The sequence below is a fragment of the Anarhichas minor genome, unplaced genomic scaffold (genome assembly GCF_050575085.1).
Source record: "Anarhichas minor isolate MPS153535 unplaced genomic scaffold, ASM5057508v1 ptg000155l, whole genome shotgun sequence".
In the NCBI taxonomy this organism is placed as follows: domain Eukaryota; kingdom Metazoa; phylum Chordata; class Actinopteri; order Perciformes; family Anarhichadidae; genus Anarhichas; species Anarhichas minor.
This window is the reverse complement of record NW_027466601.1, coordinates 883,628-899,727: the sequence shown is the minus strand read 5'-3', so window position 1 is coordinate 899,727 and position 16,100 is coordinate 883,628. Positions and strand designations below refer to the sequence as shown.

The 16,100-nt window shown below is 40.8% G+C and overlaps 1 non-coding gene across 1 annotated transcript; it reads left to right on the top strand.

Annotated features, from left to right (window-relative positions):
• The first annotated feature begins 15,271 nt into the window (after positions 1 to 15,271).
• Positions 15,272 to 15,398, top strand: LOC142943762 (small nucleolar RNA SNORD22). The gene has a single exon (XR_012952142.1). It is a non-coding gene; the product is annotated as a small nucleolar RNA SNORD22 (small nucleolar RNA).
• Positions 15,399 to 16,100: the final 702 nt, after the last annotated feature.

Sequence of the window (16,100 nt, the reverse complement as noted above, 5' to 3'; positions counted from 1 at the left end):
GAGGTGTGAAGCATTCTCTGATAAGTAGCTAGCTGGTTTAGGGACATGAAGCTAACACCGGGAGTCTCTCGCGTGTTGCATCTGTGATATCCGTGACAGCTGTGAGGAAAGTGTGACACAAACTGTGAGGAGCAGTAAAGTACGTGGCACCAAGCGGGCTTCTCATTCACCAGCAGCAGCCCGGTGCGCATCTTCCACTCCCACCCCCCCACTAAACTGGAAAACAGCCCTCCCTCTGCCCAATAATGACACATGCCTTTGATTCACAAAATGGATGCCCACACACCACAGGAACATATGCGGTGTCTCACAAACAGGAGCATATGTGGGCCTTTGTGCCAGTTTGTGACTGGTCTGCAGTAAGACATTGTGTGTGTGTGTGTGTGTGGGTATGTATAACTCATGTTTTGGGGACATCTGTTTACAGAGTCACATTATGGGGACTCCCCATTGTGTGTAAGTCCCCATAATGTAAATCATTACATTTTAGGGCGAAGACTTGGTTTAAGGACAGGCTAAAGTTAGGTTATGGTTAGGGTTAGGGTAAGTCTCCTGGACATGAATGTAAGTCAATGTAATGTCCTCCAAAGTGATGGAAACATGACTGTGTGTGTTTATGTGTGTCCCCCAGGTATGGTTCTCTGAAACAGTACACAGGTATTAACACCACAGAGTTCAGCTGAATGAACAAGTCACAAGTACAGAAGACACGTACACACACACTGAGGAGGCTGGTCTAGGGTCGTCTCTGTGGTTACAGACTTGAGCGTAATCAATAGAGGTGGAGGTAACAAAAAAGACCACCTCCACTTGATATGGTCCCTCACTGGGGATCTTATCAATAGAGACACATTAAGAGGCTTGGGGAGAACTAATACAACCAGATTGTTGTCAATATGAAAGGCTCATTATGGGTGATGCTTATGGCAAAACAAAAACACAACTGTATGATTGTCAGGACATATCAGGTGGATGTCAACGGGCCTGATGGAGGAAGCAGAAACAAATGCTTGTTGTTGTATTTCATTGATTTCAGGGATTGTTCTCAGGTAAGAGACCATTTTAATACACAAATAGTTTTAAATAGAAAAAAACGTGCAACAAAATATATACAAACGCATTGATTTCTCATTACCAACCTTATCAGCATTATTATTTGATGTTTTAGAGTAATGATGAGGTTTGTATTGACATTGTACTGTGTTGCTGTATCCTCAGACTCTGACTTTGTCATTTCCAGCCATTTCCTCTTAAACTGTCGATAGGAAGCTACAAAATCCCTTTTCCCTACAGGGCTCCTAACCACTTCCTAATGTAAGAGCTAATCATACTCTGTCGCTTATCTACTGTTGGAATGAATCATACACTGTTAGCCGAGGTAATCATAGCAGATACCACAGTTTAAGTGTATCTGGAAGGCCTGACATATGCTCCTGTGAAGATCCACTCCCTGCTGTCTCACCAACTGAATCTACTCCTATCGCAAAGAGCTGCATCATACCACCTCGCTCAACTCTTATATTTAAACAATATTTTCATCATGTCATTAAAGCCTAATAAACAAAGTGATAACTTATATCATGATAAACAGAAAGTCTTTATTAAAAAGCACATGGTACAGCAATACAACAGTCAGGTTGAGAAGAAATTAAAAACATATCACTAATATCCTAGAGATAAAGATATTGAAGAAATGCTTCATACATAAGGTGCATAGCAACACATTAGAGACTGTATGAGTGTATTGTAGAAATATTTGGACAAATACAGATTATATGTGCAAAGATAATCCAGTAGTGCAACTCTGAAAACCTTATTGAGGTTGTACAGTGGCTGAAAGTACTCTGTGTATAAATAGATAAATGAAGCATATACTCCTACAAGATAGTGTAATAATGTAATTGAATATAATAGTATGTATCAAAACACATATATGTATTGGGTTAGAAAGAGACTTGATGCCTAAAAAAAGTGCTTTGGGTTACGTTTACATATAGCATGAGTTAAACACAAGTATTTCTGGATTGTTTAAAATAAAAAGGTTGCCCATATGTCCCTCTCCTCCAGCAACATCCTCAGCTTCTCCTGGGGGATCCAGAGGCATGCACAGGCTCGACATGTAATGTATGTAATCCGTCCAGCATGATCAAAGCCTCCTCCTGGGGGTCAAGGATGCCAACGACACCACTTAACATGAAGCCTTGCAAGTGTTGGGTTCACAAGGGGGCTGCTCCGTGTCATTCCTCCGGGCTGAGCACTACCAGGCCCCATTGGTTGTGGACCTGGCTACCAGGCGCGTGTCGTCAAGCTTCACACCGAGGGGTGGTGTCCTGGGGTACATCCCAAGTCTCTTAACTGTCATTTCCTCGCTCCTTGATCCTCGCTTGAACCGGAAGTTGTTCTGCGCCGCCATATTGATGGCCGTCCCAAAGCTCTTATTTCTGCTCTGAGGAGCGAGGACCGAGGATAGATCTCCGAGGAGCCATGAGCGAGGACCCACGAGAACAGGCTTCCAGGAAGTGTTTTAATGGCTGACACGCCCCCTCATTGTTCATCAGCTATGTGATTGGACGCTGGAGCCGATGGGACTGCTAAGATTTTATTCAACATGTAAACAGATCGCAGATTAAACTCAAACTTTATATTTGATTAGGTTTCTGATTCAACATCTGGTTTAAATAAATGTTCATTGTAGTCTGAACAACAAAAGGACCACAAACAACTTTCTTCATTTATTAGAAAGATTTGTCTTTTCATGATCTGATATTTCCCTCAATAACTTTTATTATGGAAACAATTAAAGTCAGAGAGAGCTTTTTACATAATTTATCATCATTTCATTCAGTCACGTGAGGCGGATCATTCCTGAGTGTTTGATGAGTTTTATCATTTAAGAGAAACCATAATCATATTCTGGGTTATTTAATAATGACGTCACAGTCACAATCTCAAAACGTACAGACGCAAATAAATCATAAATAAGTCAAATGCATTCTGCCGTAGAAATCGATCCTGCGCTTGTAAACAGAACACAGTTTGTTAAACAGGCTACAGAGAGAAAACACCTCTACTGTGTGTCTTTATTAGTTATTAGTATTATTAGTTACTATTATTAAATACAGTGGTGATTACTGTGTGTCTTTATTAGTTATTAGTATTATTAGTTACTATTATTAAGTACAGTGATCATGTATACAGACACAAACTTATCAAAAGTCTCTCCAGCTGTTAAAGCCGACTGACAGCTGATCCAGCTGTGATCAGTGGCCGCCGTCATCAGAAACAGACGTCTCTTCACGTGACGCACCTGAGGAAAGGACGTCTCATGTCTCTTAAAAAATATTTCCTCGTTTCCTCTCTCCTCGCATGGTTTATAAATACGCAAGTGAGGGAAACGGGGATGCAATTAAGAGACTTGGGATGTACCCCTGGTCTCCCTTACCCAGGAGAGATAACTCGCCCTCTGAAGTGTCTGCTCCATAAGAGTTCTCCATGGGACCAATTTGCCTTGGGTGAACCTACCAGGATCTATTGCCCCCGGGAACACAGCACATTAATGACACCATGTTAAGGTGGGGATAAGAGGAAATGTAAAACAGTCAGGCCAAATACTGGGTAGCCTAAGGGTATTGTAGTCCATGTGCAGCATGGAATCCAGACTTCTTCACGTTGGAGAGGGAAAGAAAAAAAGAGAGGGAGGGGGGGGGGGGGGGGGGGTGTTAGTGCTGGGTGAATGAGCTGAGGTGTGAGGGAATGTCTTCACAGCTGGTCTACACATAAGTTTATATGCATGCTGAAATTACAATTTAATAAAATGAAACAAAACAAAACAATATAAACCGGTACTTATACCCAAATAGCAAGACGTTGGTTCAGTGGGAATGAGGGAAGTGCAAAAGGTAGTGGTGTTGCAATATGCAAAACCAGAATAGCAGAAAGTTCCATGTTATTTCTTTATGGGGAAGTGTGGAGGATGAGGTGAAGATGAGGAGTCTCACCGCCTGAGGGAGGAAGCTGCTCTGTGGTCTGGTGCGGAGGAAACCATTTACATGATCAGCTCTGTCCAGTTATTGTAATCATTATTTTTTCTTTATTTCCCATGCAGATAATCATCCAGTTGACATTTGTATATTGATTACATGAATACAAAATAATGAAACAGACAGCGTGCATATGAATGATACTGTCTCAAGCTTTCTGATCCATATAAGCAGTCGATCACTGTAACCGCGATCACTTTACACCGTAGTACGACCGCAGGGTGAACAGGCTGTGGCCGGGGTACTCTGGAAACGTCTTGCTCTTGAATTGAATCGAACAAGTTGATTAATGATTAATTGAGATTTTAATGTCAGTCCAAACAAAATTCCACATATGACTTTTATAGCTTCATTGAAAATGTTACGTTTTACCGTTACACACAGAAGCAGCAGCAGTACTTCTGTTTGTGCCGTGTGTATGCACTTTACTGTATATATACAGTAAATGAGTCGACTCTTCTTCTTGAGGAAACTTCGATCCTTCAACGTGTGCAGCAAGATGTTGGAGATGTTCTACCAGTCTGTTGTGGCCAGTGCACTGTACTTCGCCGTAGTCTGCTGGGGGAGCAGCATTGGAGCCGGAGACACCAACAGACTTAATAAACTGATTAAGAAGGCCGGCTCCATCATTGGCTGCAAACAAGACTATCTGGAAGAGGTGGTGGAGAGGAGGACACTGAAGAAATTATTATCCATATTGGATAACCCGGACCATCCTCTCCACCACCTACTGCAGGGACAGCGGAGCACTTTCTCCAACAGACTGATTCAGCGCCGCTGTCACAAGGACCGATACAGGAAAACATTCCTGCCCTCTGCCATTAGACTCTATAATAAATCACCTCTGGCCAAATCAAACACAAGACTACAACAATGCTACACTGTTGTTGCTGCTGCTGGTGATCTTGTGCACTACTGTTGTTTATTTTTTCCTTCTTAGTTAATTTAATACGATTCTACTTAGTGTATATACTGTGCATTTTTATTACTTTATTTTCTTAAATCTAATAGGTCCTGCTCGGTTGTTTTATTTTATTACATTGTATATATTGTGCATTTTACACACTTAATATTATTCTATTGTGTAACCCTGTTTGCTGCTGCCACAGACAAATTTCCCCTTGGGGATGAATAAAGTACTATTCTATTCTATTCATACTAGTAATATTAGTCTAATATCTTTGAATAGGATCACGACAACACAAGCATTGGATTTCCATGGTGAGGTGGCGACAGATGGTCGTTAAGTGCGTGGGTCACTGTATGGATGTGTGTGTGTGTGTGTGTGTGTGTGTGTGTGTGTGTGTTCATGCTGTGAAAACAGGTCCACTGATTCTCACAGGGTGTAGAAGACTGCCTTTGTTTATCAGAATGCTACGTAGCACATGTACATATGTCCATGATCAGGATGGCAAACACACCCACACACACACAGCTTACACCTCACACCCTCCACCAGTCAAACATGAGACCAAATATCCAACAGAGTATTCTAAAGCATTTACATAAGTGCAGACCAGTGTATTTCAATTCTGTATTGTCTTATCTCTTCTGAAAACAATGGTGTGTTTGCCGCTGTTAAGTGAGGGGGCTGCCCATTGTTCCAATGGCCCATGATTACAAAACCCGAAAACTAACGCCCATTGTTCCGAAGGCCCATTGCTGTGAAAATACAAATGATCTCTTCAACAACCAGAACATGGTTCATTATTATTATTATTGTGCAGAATGACCCACCACTCTGCCTCTAGTTCTCGTTGACTAGCTTTGTTGGGTTGGTTTGTTGGGTTGGTTAGGTTTAAGCACGAGGAGTGAGATTGGTTAAGTTGAGGGTAACAATATCTGGGTAAGTCAAACAGAGGCAGAGTAGGGCGGGTTGTGCCTTAGCCATGGTAGAAAAATAATTATTCTTTGGAGCAATGGGCCTTCGGAACTATTGGTGTTTGTGCTCGAGATAACCAGCACGGCCTGAACCCAACAAGTCACATGACACTTGGTCAGAACCCTTGGCTTCACTTTTTAATGCAGTGGCTAGCCCAGCGCTTCAAACTATGCGTTGCAGTGAACGCGTAGATAACATTGTCTTCTTGCTGAAAGTCCTGTGTTTGTTTGACCCATTCACCTCCCTCCCTCCAACCCTGTGTGGGTTTTCTGCAGCCTTTGTACTATGTCATCATACTCACAGCATCTAATAGTGACATGATGGGTGTTACGTTCCCCTTTTAGGCATCTAAGGGATGCGGGGAGTAACGGTGTTATTTTACCCGGGGGAAGAGAGAGAGAGAGCACTGCGAAGGGTTTTAACAAAAGATCGTTTATTGGAGATAAGCCCTCGGCAAAACAAAACTACCCTCTGATAGTCAGAGGGCGACTCAAAGTGATAATCGCACCAACACGATGGCGACACCAGCCCACACGGCTGTACCGGAGAGATCCACGGCACCACTCTCTCGGCTTGGTTGCGGCTTCGGCCCCGGAAGAAGGCTGTCCTTCCGGAGCTCCTCTCCTTTTAACCACGCTTCCGATCTTTGATTGGGCGCAGCTGGCCTCTAGTAACGAGCGGCACCCAGGAGGACACTGCGTGTAATCAGAGAGAGCACAACAACAACACACGGCACGTAACAATGGGTTTACATTGCAGTTACGTACTTGAAAGCCTGGTGCGTCTCACACAGATGCTGATGGTAACTTTGTGCATCAGTATCAGACGCATATTAGCGTGACAAAAGCATTGGTATTTGATCCCCTGGGAATTACAACGGGCTGTCGGACAAATGGACTCTCAGTCCAATGGGACAATTTTCTGTGTGTTACAGTTATATCTGACAAGATACAACTACTGACTTGAAACACATTTTACCCTCCTCTGGTACAGGATAGACACTATCCTGTATGTAGTTATCCCAGTTGGCAGGTACATTTTCTCTATCAATACTGTGTTTATGTCTAATATTAAATGTGTATTTACCAAGCGGGATCACCCTTGATTAAGGTGGGGATTCCCTCCAGTGAGCTCATAAGAATGAGACCACGTGGGTCAAACTGGATCTGGATTCTCTGCTGTATAGGTAGGTGTGACAATTACCCACGATCAAGTAAAACTGAACATTCCATTATTTTTTATTATTTTAATCGCCTGCCCTGACAAAGATGTGTTTAAAATACACTTGTATCTATTCTCCAGGTCGGTTAAGAGGCCAGCCTCATAATGCATATGTTATGTAGGACTCGGAATAGCAGAGCTGCATTCTTAATCTTTCATCAGATAATGATAAAATATAATATTTAAAAAACTGTGAAATATTTTGAAACTATTTTGACTAAAGTCACAGTGGTTTTGGAATAAAATGTTTCATATGATCTGATGACTAAAAAATGTGACACAGGACAGAGACAAGACTAAGGCTACATTTTTTGAATTTTCTTTACTAAAAGTAATGACTAAAGGTGGATTAATGGTGTTAAGGCAAGGCAAGTTTATTTGTATAGCACATTTCAACAACAAGGTAATTCAAAGTGCTTCACATAAAACCATTAAAAGCATCAAAACATAATTTAAATTAAGCTATGCATTCTGTGATACTGATGCCATAAACACCCTTTGCTGATGCAGACATGCCGGATGCACATGGCACAGAGAGCAGATACAATAAAGAGTGCACCAGAGGTGGGAGACCGCCCATTTCCTGGTTTAACAGGAATGGGTAAGAAAAGTACAGAATAGCCCTTTTACTCTCTGATAGGAAAGGAAGGTGGGGAAGGTGATGAAATAAATTCAACACACGTGTGAGGCAGGGGAGGGTAAAAATCAAATAACAGAGGCAGCATGGAGGAGAACAGAGAGAGGAGGGAGAGTGGCTACAGGAGGAGATAATTTGACGTTTAATTCAGTTTCTGGACATGTCTGGGCTGAAAATAAAACAGTTGATTGATATAAAAGTTAGCAGAGCAGCATTTGATCAAAGAATAGCTTGATTTTCTAAACTGTCTTGGACAACAAGGCACTGATGGGGGTGTACTGATCGCAGGAGCAGGTGGGGTATTTTTCCCAAAACACACACATACACACTGAAAACCTGAGCTGAACTGGATTGAAATTAACTGAATTAAATTGATCTGTATTCATTGGGATTGTAAAGAACTATCCAATCTCTCCAATTGTTTTCCAATAACATTTTTTGAAGTGACAGGGTAGAATTTTGAGAACTTATTCTCCTGTCTGGGAATTAAACCTACACTACACTGGAGCTTATGCCGGAAAGAGAAAGGCCAAATTGTTCCGACTTGATCGTGATTTCCGGGGCACATGACAGTAGAAGGATGCTGGAGGAAATACATGGAGCTGAATGGAATCAGTTGGCTCAAGAGGATCCTGCTTTTGAGAGGATACTTCAGACACAACAGGAGGCTGAGGAGACAAGACTCCGGTCTGCAGGGACAGTAACAGGCCACCAATCAGATGTTCCTGCAACTAATGGGCACTCTTACAAGTGCTTTGCATCGTAGTTGTCCTCTTTCCTCAACAATACCACCATGGACCTCAACGCCCCCACCAACATCGACCCTTCCCAGTGAGCACTAACCCGGATTTCAACGTTGATTTCTGGTTGAAAACGCGTTGAAATGGGGTCTGAACGTCTTTTCAACCGGCTAAATTACGGTTACAATATCAACGTGTCACAAAACACCAATTTCTTTTAAAATATTGATGGTTTGTTCAGTTTTAGGTTGAAAGAGACGCGATTTTGGTTACTTTAAACGTATTTCTCCAAAATCATATTACGCTGGCCTTTGATAAATGGTCTACATGAAGACGTGCTTTCAACACATTTAATGTTTCATACAAAACTTCGTAAATATGGAACTATAGACTGTGTGCTGTCAACAAGAAGCTCCCAGGACATCGTAATGAGAACAGAGCACATTATGTCTGTATGTTCACGTAAAATACAACTCTGTGTTTACTGCTGGAACACGCATGCGCTGGAAACACGGCACGATTTGAGCTAGCTAGCTCTTACTGAGTTGATGAGCGAAGTGAACGAGTTGACGGAATAAACGAGGCTTCACGCTAACGACATACTCTGTAAGTACTTGAACTACTTTATTCCAATATTGCAAACCTAAATATCATTACCATACCATTAATATCATGTTGTGATCACCATGCGGGCGAGGCTGCTAGCTTGTAGTGTTAGCATGCTAGCTTGTAGCGTTAGCATGTTACGAACAGTAAACATAGTGTGTTAGTTAATGTTGGAGACACTTTCTTTAAAATTCTAATATAATATATTATTATAATATAATATAAAGTATATACTGTGTAATATCCAGGTCAGCATTGTTCCGTTGAAAACACGTTTAAAATACATCTATGGTCTCCGGTGAAGAGACCTTCAAAACTGGTCTAAAAGTCAATATGTTTTTCTAATACTTGTTTTATTTACAGATGTCCAGCTTGAAAATATGGCAGATCTCCTGAAACCGGCTCCTGTGTGGCTTTGAAAACGACATTTAAAGAAGGAAAGGGAGATTATGGTTGTATTTAAAGAACATTGTTTATATTTATATTGTGCTTAATAAATACAAATGAACTGTTGCCTGTGTCACTTGGTCTTTTGTCCTGTAAGTGGAAACTGTTGTGTTACTATGACTAAGTATTTAGTTGCTACATATTGATCTGAGAGCATTTTGACGTTGAAAACACGGTGACGTTGAAAACACGTTGAAAAGTGAAAGTTTTTTCGCCGACTATTTGAAGACGTTGATTCACCGTTCACGTTTAGACCAGATTTCAACGTGATGTCCAATACTGGCTTTCAACTGATAAATGTGGATGTGGTTTCTTAGTAAGCCTCTAAAATGATGATATATTATTATTAGCACAATGTAGAGGACGGAAAATTGTTGTATTGCAAATCACGTTGAAATCTGGTCTAAGCGTGAACGTTTAATCAACGTCTACAAATAATCGGCGAAAAAACTCACTTTTCAACCAATTCTGAACGTCTTTTCAACAGAAAAATGCTCACTGGGAGTCCTGAACCATCCGGCACTAAAACGCATTATTTTAAACGTGTTAGTTCACTGAACATGAACGACAACGTGTCTTCTAGATGTTGTACGGAGTATTTAGTGTGTAACACAAGTCAAACACGTTCTTGTTGAACTCTTCCAGCAATGGCCGCTGCACGTTTGGTGTGGCTGCCTGCAGTGTCTCTCAATGATGATTGTAATGACTTGTATTTTATTTGAAGCAATTACTACAGCCTAGTGTTAAGTTATGGTATTACGTTTTATTGCCAGTTTTCGCCCACACTGTGCAAATACTGCCGCCTAGTGTTAAGTGTAGATGATGCAGTGTTCACCTGCTATATGTGTGGCACATGTGACAGGAAGTAGCGTGTATTCCTTTTCCTGGTTTTGTGACAACATGGCTCTGTTGTACTACAGTGATTGTGCAATAGTATCTTCATCCATCCTGCATTTTCTGGCCCTCTGAGTGGCAATGCCAGTGACTATGGTTTACTTTTATAGCTTTAAGTATTTCTGAGGGTTTATTTTGTTGTAATTAGAAATAGTTTGATGACATGTGCAACATGTAACTGATGAATATATGTAGATGGCACAGCAATGTATGTTTCCATTATTATTATACACAGTATTTAAGTTTGATCAAAACTAATATGCGATTGTATGTTTTTTGCTTGTTTTGTAGTTTCACACTTCTTCATATTAAACGTGTCCATATACAACACGCTGGTCTGTTCCTTGGCGGAAGAGTATGATGAAGAGTTTAGCTGACTGCAATGCCCAATACAGGACACAGAGTCGACATTGGGTCGGAGCAGAACAATGATAAATACACAGACCTGTACTGAATGACTGTGACTGCATTGAATAATTCTGATGTGAGACACTTGATATATATAAATGTATTTATTTTTCTTGACTCGTGCCATCCTGAACTCTGCTTGTGGAGGGTCACGTGTTACCCGGCCACATGAAGTTAGCCTGCTAGCTAACGCTTCATGCTAAAGCAATGCTTTCTCTGGTTTACAGATGGAGACGAAACATCCACAAACTGCTTGCTGCAAAGATCATTTATCTACACCACGTGGCTCGTTGGGACGTGATGTAGCATCACATGTATATTATTTAGTGCTGGGCAAGTTAACGCGATAATAACGCGTTAACGCATTAATTAATTAACGCCGTCAATTATTTTATCACGCAGTAACAGTTTATTTTTTTATTATTAAGCGGACATTTTTAACACCAGAACCAACCGGCCGACCGCGAGCGGTGAACAGCGGTTTGTGTGGCGTCTCTTCCTGTTTCCTCCACGTATCACCCTCTATGTACCAACATACATTTATAACAAATATCACACATATTACGGTAATCAGCGTTGTGTCTGACCAAAATACCCAAAAATAAATGATTCATTTAAATTGTTTTTTTAGAGTTTTTAAAGTGTTTTTGTTTGGAATATGTATAATCATATCATTTAGTTATTGCTACTGAGAATTTAACAAACATTTTAAAAAAAACATCGGCTGATTATCTATTATCAGAATCATTATAACTGCTACTGTGTAAAGGGAATACTGCTGTTAAAAAGCACCTTATTTGTTTAAAGTGTTTGCAAACCAAATGTTATTGCACTTGTTTGCAATACACTACTTTTGAATTCATTATTGAAATTTGCTCATAACAATGCGATTAATCGCGATACAAAATTGTAATCGTTGTCCAGCACTAATATTATTATATTATATTGATGCGTTTGGGTTAGCTCGACATAACGGGGAGCCCTTAATGCTACAGTGATGTTCTGTTGGACGTTCTGAAACTCTTTTGATGAAACTTCATCAAATTCTGAGTAGCATGAAACATATCTTATAATTGAGATACGTGAAGTTGTCTTAAAACTCATGAATTCGTTCTTCCCTCCAGGTGTGAGGAGACTGTGGCTGAACTCTACATGAGGTCATTTAAAGATCAGTTCTTCAGATCAGAGTCCATTGACTCTGGTTGTCCGGTGATGAATCTATGAATTTTCTATCTGAATCAGCCTTTGAAGAAGAAACTTCTTTACCAGATTCTGAGAAGCATAAAAATCACATTTTGTTAAATGGTGATATTAAAAGGTCCTTGCCTAAATCTGAGCTCTCCTCCTCCAGATGTTCACGGCCAATCACAGATGAGGATCAAGAATGAAGGACGTCTGCAGGTGAGCTAGACTGAAGCTAGAAGGAACCGTCAGATTCCACAAGGGCCATAAATGATGATTTTTTTAATTGACAAGCATATGTCTGATATTTGTGATGCGAGGTTATTAACCTGATGAGCCCTTGAGAATACTGAAGCTTAGATTTACCCCTCACGTTATGGCTAACCGTGATGTTTCTTTTCAGGTTGTTCTGCACGGTCGACTCGCTAAACTCTACAAAGTAGCTGCAAAGTGCACAAAGGTGAGAAACACATGGATTTATTTGAGTTTATTCAGTGGCAGTGTGTAAACATGATGATTACAAATGACACGCATATGCCTGATTCAAGTGATGTCAGCCTTCAATCTGATTTCCACTAGTTGAATAAATGGAGTTTAAATTCCTCTGCATGTGATTTACACTATGGTGTTTCTCTGGTAGGTGTGTGTGTTACCAAACGCTTGAAGAAGGATGTCACCTAGAAGTCATCATGTAAGTCTCTGTTAGATGAGATACCTCCTGCAGAGAATCTGAAGTGTTAGTTTTGTAACACCGTATTGATTACCAGCGTGTTAAGTTGTTTGAAAGGATAAAATGGGGTTACACCCATCAAACCACTGGACGACTAATGTCACATGGCAGTTTGTCACCAAAGCACTGATTAAACATTTGAACCTTAATGTGACACAAAGTTATTGTTGGACTCTGCTGAAGTGCTTTTTCCTCCTGCAGAGCCTTGAAAGGATTCATGAAGAGGTTTAAAGTATCATGGTAACTATTGTTTTCCTTCCCTAACACCTTAAAATAATGTACATGTCGTCATAATGCAGTGTCAATGATGAAGATGTTTTCGGTTTGAACCAATGTGAAACGACAAACTTCTGAGCAACTGCATTATTTTAGATTTCGGTGCCAGTTTAACTTCTGGATTGTAATAAAGTTGTGATGATGCAGCATGAGTAGCAATCCTGTTCTAAACTTTGAATTCATCTCTTGCCAACAGATGAGTCATTGACTACTTCAACACGACTGTGGTCTAGTTGAAGGTAAGATAAATACATTTAGAGGATTGGTACCTGAAGCCTTTATTCCCACACCTGCTGAAAATGATGAGATATATTTTGAATCTCGTTCGTCTGAACTAATGTTGAGAAATATCATATCTGACATCCAGTGGTGTATAGTAACGAAGTAGAAATACTTCGTTACTGTACTTAAGTCGTTTTTTTTGGATATCTGTACTTTACTTTACTATTTATATTTCTGTTGACTTTTACTTTTACTTCACTACATTTTGCAAAGAAAACTGATACTTTTACTCCGATACATTTCCCCTGAAACCTTCGTTACTCGCTACAAAATCAAATCTATCTTTCGAAACAAAATGAATCATGAGACCAGCGTCGGGGACTGTGGTGGAACAGAGACTGCAACAAGCAGGTTTGGTGAATCAGTGGTCCTAGCTTGCAAGTTAAATCATTGGTTAATCACGTTAATGCTCAATTGCAAACAAGTGCTCTCAAAGCCGCGGTGTTTTGATTCCCAGTGATGCCCAGGATGCTAGATAGCGAGCGACTACATGAGTATAATTCCACTCTACGATGACTGATTTCATGATGGAAGCAGAAATGGAAGCACCTGCTACTCCCGCAACAAACGACGGTGGTGACGAAGACCAACACCCGTGGATCGCTAGCGAGTTAGTGAGCTGAGGAAGTGTTGACAGTTGTGCAGCACTAGTTGGCTAACGTTAGCTATAGCTAGCCACCACACCATAGCATTGACGGGAGCCGCGAGAGCGCAGCATTAGGGTTAGCATCAGGGTTAGCATTATGGTTAGCATTAGGGGAATCCTTCCCAGCTGTGCGCAAGCTGTCTGTGAAGCTGAACACACCTCTACCTGCCTCAGAGGCCGGTGAAAGGCTATTTAGCGTCGCAGGACTAGTCTTCAGCCCAAGAAGAGCGAGACAGAATTCTCGCAATTTTGAAAACCAACTTCTTTTGAAGATGAACAGGACATTTTTCAGGTTCAAGTAATGACTGGGTTGTTACTTTCGGTGCTGCTTTAGTATTGATCATGTTTTGATATTTGAGTCATTTTGTGGATGATCAGATGGAGTTATGATGGTAGCAGTCGCCCAATTGCAGATTCAGCTTGAGCAAAACCTTTGCCTATTGTGTTCAAATCAGGCCCATAGGAGTTTACAAGGCAGGCGTCCTTTCTCAAAACACTGACCTGATGCATCAAGTGGATATTTTTTGCTGAACACAATATTATGCATTTGCCCTCTACATCCTCTAGTCGGAATGAGCATACTTATAAACACACTGTTACAACTCCTTCATAGTGTCATATTGCTTTTCGGAGAATTATGATGATAAGTTCATAGTAGATGCAAAAGTATATTTATGTACAATATATTATGTTGAACATTGTTGCTCCTGGATGGATCACAGCCAACCCAATTATTGTCAACACAGCTCCATGTCCTTGGTCCTGGTGCCACAGCACTTAAAATAATAAACTTCATAATTCTCAAAATTCTGACCCTTTGCTTTTTTATTAACAACATTTACTTGTACTTTTACTTTCAATACTTAAGTACATTTAATATCAGAAAATTACTTTTGATACTTAAGTACAATAAATATCAGATACTTTAAGACTTTTACTCAAGTAGTATTCTAATAGGTGACTTTTTACTTTTACTGGAGTAGTTTTCCAGTAAGGTATCTTTACTTTTACTCAAGTATGGCTTTTGAGTACTTTATACACCACTGCTGACATCAGCGGCGGTCAACAGTGAGAGGTGTTTGTGTGCTCAGATCTGACTGTAGTCTGTTGCAGGTTTCTGGCTTTGGAAGATGCTGCCATCTTCTCCACAACAAAGGTCTTTGTCCAGGTGAGCGAGCTCTTTATGTGTTAACTTGGTGATCGGTAACGTCACTGCTGTGGTGATGCTCGACACCCGGTCTGAAGTTTATAGTCTGATATACAACTAGAAATGTCAGTTTCCTTCATGATGACATCCGTACACGTCTTACGCCTTGGTTCAACACCAGAACCTGAAGAGGTGGACCCACTGGTGTTACCTTGACAATAAGGGGAAGACACGTTGGGGTTGCCAACAGTCTGAATGGAAACTAATGAAACGTGGATTTGACTAAATAACCGAATTGTGACTGTGCCTGCCAGTGAGATGTGGGTGATGATGGCGGTTTAGAACATGATGTAGTGTCAGAACAGCACTTTAAATAGAAAATTAAGAATGTCGTCTCTTTAGCTGCTGCAGTGAAAGTGTCCTAACGAGTTCCTTGTCTTCACCCATTAGGACCAAGCTGCCTGAAAAGCTGTGGATGAAAGATGGACAAGGTATGTTTGAATCTCAACCACCACAGTGACACTATTGTAGAGTGTGAGATGATGAATTGTGCAGTGACCAGCCGCTCCAGGTACCAGACTATCCATGCTTGATACCATCAGACTCCCTGTTGGTCCGATCAGACACTGAGAACCCTGAAACGTGTTTTCAGGTGTAAAGTGATCTCCGGCTCCCTGAAGGGTTCTGATGGTGTGGATTGTTTGTTACCTCGATACTGGCTGATAACATATGCTGATCACATTCTTAACACTAGTTCTGTGCCCCAACAGACGCGTACACTAAATAACTTTAGTTTATTCTTTTTCTTAGAAGTCAACCTCTATGCTGAATGGAGTATGATGTCATCTGGATTGCCAAGGCTTGTAAGTTGTAGATGTCTGTCAGTGATGACTTGTGATTCTTAAAGGAACAGTGTCTAGGTTTTAGGAGAATTCATTGTGATGTAATATAGTTTTACAATC